This window comes from Aegilops tauschii, chromosome 7 (assembly GCF_002575655.3).
Source record: "Aegilops tauschii subsp. strangulata cultivar AL8/78 chromosome 7, Aet v6.0, whole genome shotgun sequence".
NCBI classification, from domain to species: domain Eukaryota; kingdom Viridiplantae; phylum Streptophyta; class Magnoliopsida; order Poales; family Poaceae; genus Aegilops; species Aegilops tauschii.
Window position 1 is genome coordinate 576900975 of NC_053041.3, and position 7798 is coordinate 576908772.

At 43.0% G+C, this 7798-nt stretch overlaps 1 long non-coding RNA gene across 4 annotated transcripts; it reads left to right on the forward strand.

Annotated features, from left to right (window-relative positions):
* The first annotated feature begins 1199 nt into the window (after positions 1–1199).
* Positions 1200–6175, forward strand: LOC120968211 (uncharacterized). 4 transcript variants are annotated; one of them, XR_005762448.2, is made up of 5 exons: positions 1200–2912; positions 3359–3467; positions 3871–3925; positions 4568–4660; positions 4773–6175. It is a non-coding gene; the product is annotated as an uncharacterized lncRNA (long non-coding RNA). The 4 variants fall into 4 exon arrangements; XR_006666464.1 differs by having other exon boundaries at positions 3359–3925; XR_012189727.1 differs by lacking the exons at positions 4568–4660; positions 4773–6175 and having other exon boundaries at positions 3871–4553.
* The last annotated feature ends 1623 nt before the right edge of the window (positions 6176–7798 follow it).

Genomic DNA, 7798 nt, shown 5'->3' on the forward strand with positions numbered 1-7798 from the left:
GCGGTCTTGCCATGGCTTGGCGCCGGCACGACTGGCGGTGTTGTCCGTGGGGTGGTGTCCCCCGCCCCCAAACGAATCTGGCTCTTCGGCCAAAGCAGGGGCCAGCTTACCCAGGCGCTGAGGGTTATCACATCATCTTCGTCGGCCCCAGCGGGTCGAAACGGAGGTAACAACTCATCGCAGCCTGGCAGCACCTGAACCAGTTCAACCCTATAGACGGTGGGTGGCATCGGATTACCGTGGAACACGGGGTTGCCCGGTTGAACGACTCTGCCCTTGGCGACATCAATCAACTCGCAGCCCACGAAGTGCAGGAGAGTGCATGGAACGTCGGCGGCGCCCTGCGAAAACATGTAGGGCGTCAGGGATGCCCAGTCAAAGGCAAGGAGATGAAGTCATCGGCCGAGCGGCTTAGTTACAGTGATGGCGTCGAGCTCGGCTAATGTCGAGGCACCGCCAATGGCGGGCGTGCAACTGACGGAGGGGCCGCTTGCTGCCGAGGTGTCGGCCGGCGTACACCCGGGTGCATTAAGCTCCAATGCCCGTGCCGGCGCCGGACACACCAATACCGCCTCCACCGGATACACCAATGGCGCCGCCTGCGCGTTGTGCGAGTTGCTAGCCGTGAAGCTGGGAACCGGGGGCGGCCCCTGTTGGCCGCCCACAATCCACGCCTGCAGCCCCTCAATCAAGCTAGGCACAATGGCAGTGAGCGTCGTTCCCAGTTGTTGCTGCACTTGCTCTTGGACAATCTCCGGAATCCGCGCCACTTGTGCCTTGAGTTCTTGAACCTCGCGCGACTGGCTTTTCGAGTTGGTCTTTTTCTCCTTTCGCCCACCAGCGTTATAGTATGACGACCATTTTGTTGGCAAGCCTTTGCCGGCCACACGACCAGCTGACGACGGCTTACTGAGCTTATCCTTATTTTTCATTATGTTCAACGCCCTATTTAGAGTGCTGTCCCAAGCTGGGGAGCTCTGAGTCGACCCCGCGCTACTGTTTTCAGTCTCCTGCGGAAGGAATGTGAACCATTTAGAAATTTGGCTTCATGCATTAATTAGAATGCAACCATATCTATGTATCTATCTATATCAATCTATCTATCTATCTATCTATCTATATCTATCTATCTATCTATCTATCTATATCTATATCTATATATATCTATACTAATTTGTGACTCCCAAAAAATTCCCACGTTAATCAGAATTTACGAGCCGTTAATTTGGTGGGACCGAATTATTACGGTGTAGATCGACTGATGAAATCCTCCATAAAAAAACTTGATTTACTTTATTTTATATTACGTTTATCTGAATCAATCTATTACTCATGATATATATTCCTAAAAAAGAACTCCCGATCTGCATGTTATGTATTTCCAGTCGTTGGATCACAATACTCATGGAGTCCCAATAAAAAAAACTGAACACGCACGCCTCTGTTTACAGAATCTTCATCCTGCAACCTAAAAGAACAGCTCCCTCACATAAAAAAAACATCTCCCCTCGACCCCTCTCTGCTGAACCTTCTCTGTCCCATTGGCACGTCTTCCTTTAGATCTCTCCTCAATCTCTCTCTCTCTCTCTCTCTCAACCTTTAGATCTCTTATTTAAAGTTTTCTAATCATGTATGGTTGATGCAGAAGCAGAGGTGTATCCAGGATAGTTTGAAGAAAGGATGCCGCTATTGAAATTTGAGGTGCCCAAGTTGAGGAATAGGTTGGACTGGCGGCAGAACAACTCATACTCGAAACCCTATTCAAGTTCATCTGCCCCACCCCACCGGTAAATAACCCCGCATTGTTAAATCCCTCCTCTATATCTGCTGAATTCATCACATATCCCCTAATAATTTCGCTTGATCCATAACGTCTCATCAGGAAAAACTAGCTCTTCCTGTTTCTATCTTCCAGAACATCTCTTCCCTGTATCAGATTATACATCTTGGGGAGCGAACGAAAACCAGCAATCTGGTCTGCATGCATCGCCTAAGGTTATACCCTGTTGTAAGCTTGTGTTAGGCACTAACATTACATCTACATCAAGCACCCATGCGCTGACCAGTTTACATTGATTGTTTATAGGAAGCTTTACACAGGTGTCTTTGTGGCCCTTTGTAAGAAAACATAATTAGTTGATGATTTCTACAGAGAGAATTTTGTTTTATGTTATTTCTTCCAAGTAAACGTTAGTTGTTAGATTATCTGTGTGGTAGCATGGTATATGCATTTATTAATTTTGCCTTCTAGGATTAAAAAAGGTATGCTTACATTTAAGTTTTACAAACATACCAAGTTTTCAAAATGATTTATAGTGTATAATCTTTCCTTTGTAAATCTGTAGTAAGATTTTCAAACTGTTGCCCATGCTAAAAATAAGCTAGATGTATGATCAATCGCATAATCCCATGTTGTAATTCCACGTTAGTTCTACCAAAAAAATTTGTTGAAAAGGCCTAGAAATCTTCTCTTGGGTTAGGAATCTTACGAGCACATGACTCATGCTGTAATCCCACGTTAATTCCACCTATAAAATGCTGAAAAAGGCCTACAAATCTTTCTCTCCGATTACAATCGTACAAGCATGGGACTCCTCTCCTTCCTTTCTCCCAGCGCAGGACTCCTCCATCTAAAAAAAGCACGGGACTCCTCTCTCCTGATTCGTGTACAAATCTGCCTCTGCCTGCATGGCAGCATTGATGGTGGGCGGCGAAGAAAGGATCGATCATCTGCAGTAACCACGCCGGCGTTCCCACCTCCCAAACCCTCCTCACGTTCTCATGTCGCGCACGTCACACTTCAACTGCCTCAGCGGGATTCCCTGCAGCAGCAATGCGAGGCTGGATGGCCTCCAGTGCCAGCGCGCCTTCATATCCATCAAGTCCTCGGACTATCCCTGCAAGCAAGGCTGGTGCGTCCTTTCTCCTGTCCTCACAAAGTTCATGGAGCATCTAAATTAATTCGGATCGCCTCATTAACATATTTGGGCAATCTTGCCAGATTCTTTCTCGCCCTGCTGTACAAAGTCTGGTGTCAGTTTGTTGAGATAGAAGCATATGATTTACTAGAAACCAGAATAGGAAAGATCTCATTTATTCATATGCATATATTGCGAAACATGAGGTTATGGATGATGAGCAGTTGAGGACCGGTGGCAATCCAATAGTATTTGAAAACGATGATCCATGGTCATTTTGTTCGTAAACTAGACGTACAAATGAAATATTAAGGCTCTAAATTGCTGGAAAGCTTTTTGAATGAATTTGTTTAGTTTGAGCAGCGAACAAACTATACTTATGTAGAAAATATATTTGTCTTCCTCGGTAAAACTCAAGCATGTTTTCACGTGTTTTTCAGCTGGCACATGGTTTCCGATGCAATTTTTTGAAACTACAGACTGAGAGTGGTTTGATTAATCTGGTATTAATTTGAGTGCAGCAACAGTGACATAATAGCCTATGGATTGGTTAGTAATTATACCATCATTGATTACTTCAGTTTTTCTAATTTGGATAATATATGTTTGACTTAGTGTAGCTCATGTCATCCATCTGTTTTTGAAGCATGTACGTTGTGATCGTCCAAGTATGCAAATAAAACAATTCAGTCTGAGTCATTCATATTATTTTCTATATAATCGTTGGATCACACAGTCCTTGCTTTTCTCATACTTCGATCATACAGTATCAGTTAGCCGTCTAAGAAGTCATAGCGATTACGAGGTCATGGAGGTATATGCCATGAACTAATGTAGTGAAATCCGTTTATTTTGGGGTACTTTGGTCATGCATGTTTTTCTGCTATTAGTCATTATTAAGGTAGAATCTTATTATCTTTAGTTCCAAATCATTTCGGATTCGTGATTTCAGGGTGCAGGTGGAAGGTATCAAATCTGCTTCTGCCTCCATGGTGCCTGCAATGGCGGTAAGGACGATATCTATCTTCGGCAGTGACTATGCCAACATCCTCACCTCCCAAACCCCCGTCTCATTCTCATGTCACGCACTTAAAGTTTCATCATTCGCTTCCACACCTCAACTGTCTCAGCGGGTGCCCCTCCAGCAGCAACACGACGGCAACAGGACATCATGGCCCTCAAGTTCTCGGTTTATACGTGCAATCAAGGCTGGAGCGTCCCTTCTCCTATCCTCACAAAGTTCATGGAGAATCTAAATTAATGAGGATCATATCATTAGCATATTTGGCAATCTGACAAGTCGAGTGCCAGTTTGTTAGGATAGAACCATACGATTTACTGTGGATCAGAATTGGAAAGATCCGCTTTATTCATTTGCATATATTACCACATGTACAAGAGTTTATGGATGACGAGAAGTGGAGGACCGGTGGCAATCCAATAGTATTTGAGAACAACGATCCATTAATTAGTATTTAGAATTATTTTGTTCTTAAACCTATTCTACGTACCAATGAAATATTGATGATTTTGAGTTGATGGAAAGCTTCATGCATGGATCTGTTTGATATTTTGAGCACCGAGCACACTGTGCTTATATACAAAATATATTTGTTCATTTTGCCTGCATATTTTCACATGTATTTCAGGCGGTCCATGGTTTCCAATGCAATTTTCTTGAAATTATATATATACCGAGAGCGTTTGAGTCCAGCAACAGTGGCATAATAGCTAATGAATTGGTAAGTAATTTTATCATCAACTATTTCAGTTTTGCTCCTTTGGATAATGTATGTTTGACTCAATTTACCTCACGTCCTGCTTCTCATTTTGAAGAACATATGTGTGCATCAGGTACAACTTTGTGATCATCCAAACATGGAAATCAATCACACTTCAGGTTCAATCATTCATATGATTTTCTACGACATCGTTGGATCACATAGTCGTTGCTTTTCTCGGACTCTCCACAGATTATCAGTTGGCCGCTCAAGTAGGCGTTAGCTATTACGAGGTTATTGAGATAGCAAGTTAATAGGACCAAGTATTTATAGTTGTTCAGCCATAATATATGCCACCAACTAATCATGTATTTTGGGGTATTGAGTTCATCCATGTTTTTCGGCAGTTAGTCATTATTGAGGTATAATATCATCATCTAATATAGATTATGTCATGCATATTTAGAAAATTCAGTTTCATAAAATAATTCAGGATCGTCTGATTAGCAGCCAGAATGGAAATCCTTAAGTTGTTGTAATTAAGTCTGCACAACCATAGGTATTAAACTAATTCCTCTCTATACAGTTATTTATAAAGTCTACTCCTTCCATGTCTAATATATCTTCGTAAAAAATGCATTGTGCTACACCAGAGAAATTATATTCAAACATTCCTTTCAGAAGACTTTTGGCGCATAAATGTTGTTTGCGCATTAATTAGATATAAGTTAGTCTATAATGATGAAACTGTTGTAAACTTAGCTGGTGCCACTAAATATATCTTGAATGGCACCTAAGGTTTTCTGTGATCCTTTTAATTCACATGTCATCCACCGAATTACATAACTTCCTCTTTGCAGAAATGACCGAATTATATATCATCTACTTTATCCCTTTTCATTAATATTCAAGATAAAACAATGTAGGAGGTTATTTGATAAGTCTACTTTCCTCCTTATCCAAATATCATTGGAAAACAGCCCCTACGTGGCTGCTTTTGGAACTAGACATATGTTTGGTTGTCACTAATTCTGTACAATGCTATTATGCACAAATTTGATTAATTAATATAAGCTCACGTATGGTTTGTAATTTTGACCCCCCACACAAGTCTCATCTCCTCGTGACCAGGATTTACAATCATGGAATATTCATAGAGGGAGTTCGCAAAACTCAAGTTTCCCACATTTTGGATGTAATCTATTGTGAAGGGAAATGTTTAGTTGAAGATATTAAGACCGCATGTCCAAAGATCTCCAACAAACCAATGTTTATTATAAATCTTGGAAACTTTTGTCCATTCTATCTACTTCAAAGGATTACTGATGCCGAGAATGTGCACCTCATTTTCAAGATCGGATGGTACCCTCCTTTAGAGTCATCTGTTTTCATGTTGTGTCTGCTTAAAAGTTGGAGAAAGTGTCATACTACTTCAACATAAAAGATTTATTCATTGTTCATGGTCATTACACCAATTTATGCAGTGTTGATAATAAGGATCTGGCTGAAATAAGTGCATTTTTTTCCTATGGATAAGCATCGAACATTTTTCATGCTTTAGAAATTATCTTACGGGTTCTATAAGTTTTTCCCCTACATTTCAGATTCTTAAATGTTTTCAAAAAACTAATGTTATTCAATATGATTCGCTGTCATGTATAAATGTATTTTTGATATTCATACATAATAGGCTTTAAATAAACTAGCCCGTGCAAGTGCACGGGTTGACGACTAGTGGAGCTAATTACGCGGGGGTGTATACCTTACCAGAACACGCTCAAGCGCCTTGGTCTTCGGATCCGTGGTAAGCTCCTTTGTTACTGGGTCCTCCTTGTACCGGGCCCTGACATAGTGCCTGGTCTGCTTCTCACGGTATTTCTTGAAGCGGGGCGGTAGGCCTTGCTCAGCACGCTCCGCGTCCTCCTTGTCCCATATAGGTTCCGCCACTCTGTAACCGCCGGGACCGAGTTTGTGGACCCCTAAGTTCAAGTACCGCATCTCTTTCCCCCACTGACTTGATTCCTCGGATGCGCCGCTCTCGCACTTGATCTTGAACTCCTTGTAGTCATCTTCGCTGGTCGAAGGATTTTTCGCCTTGATCTTCTCATAACTATCACCTTTGTAAATCATTCTCTTCACCGCGCTTCTCCAAGTAGACAGGGCCGTGCTCATCTTCGTGAGGGCGGCACTGTTCACTTTATTCCCTGAGAGGCGTGTGTTTGCAAACTCAACGGGGAACTTGTATCGTTCGTGCAGCTTCGTGAAGAGGAGGTTGCGTAAATTCTCTCGGTCCTTATGCCTTAGGTTCTTGGTGTTGATCGAGACGGTGCTCCGGAGAATGCACCCGAGCTGAACCAAGTACCCCTTGACTAATTCTTTGGCGCCGTTGGATCCCGTCGCAGTTCACTTCAGTAAATTCCTCCTTGACGGTGCCGAGCACGTTCGGGCGCCGGTCCTTCCGTTGCCTCTTCGTTTGGCTGCCATCTGTGCGTGCGCTGCCATCATCAGTGGTGGCATCCTCGGCGGCACCATCAGTGGTGTCATCCCCGACGCCACTAGGGGTTGTGTAGTCAGGATCGGTGTCTTCCGTGGCGTCCTCATAGCGGTGAGGTTCTTCCTCCATCTCCTGGGACAGCTCCCAGAATGCCTTGCCGCCCGAACTGCCGGCCTCATCGTTGTGGGCCATGTTTCGCTCTAGATAGGAAAAAAGTTTTGTCAAAAAGTTGGTTATTGTCAAGGAACAAGATCTCTAAGTTGACCAAATAACCTAATTCTTGAGGAATTCGCTGTTAGTGTGTTGTTGCTAAGGTCCAAGTCCCTTCCTAACCCCCTTCTTCTTGTCTCCTCTCACTATCTCTCTCACACACATGGCAAGCAAGGGTGTCTGAGTGTGTGAAAAAATACTAAACTAATCCAAGGGCCGAAAATTAATCATTTAGGTTTTTATCGACACCGAGGCACCCTAAAAGCGAAGGTTTCATCATTTAGGGTTTGACTCTTGGCTAACCAACCTCACCTCCTCCTCCTCTTCTTCTTTTCGTCGTCTTCCTCTGATTAAATGGATTTCCAGGATGTTGGTGGATTCATGTGTATATATACACCTACACTAACTACTAGCCAGCCAGTGTGTTTAGACAAGATCGGGGGGTATTGTCTTCT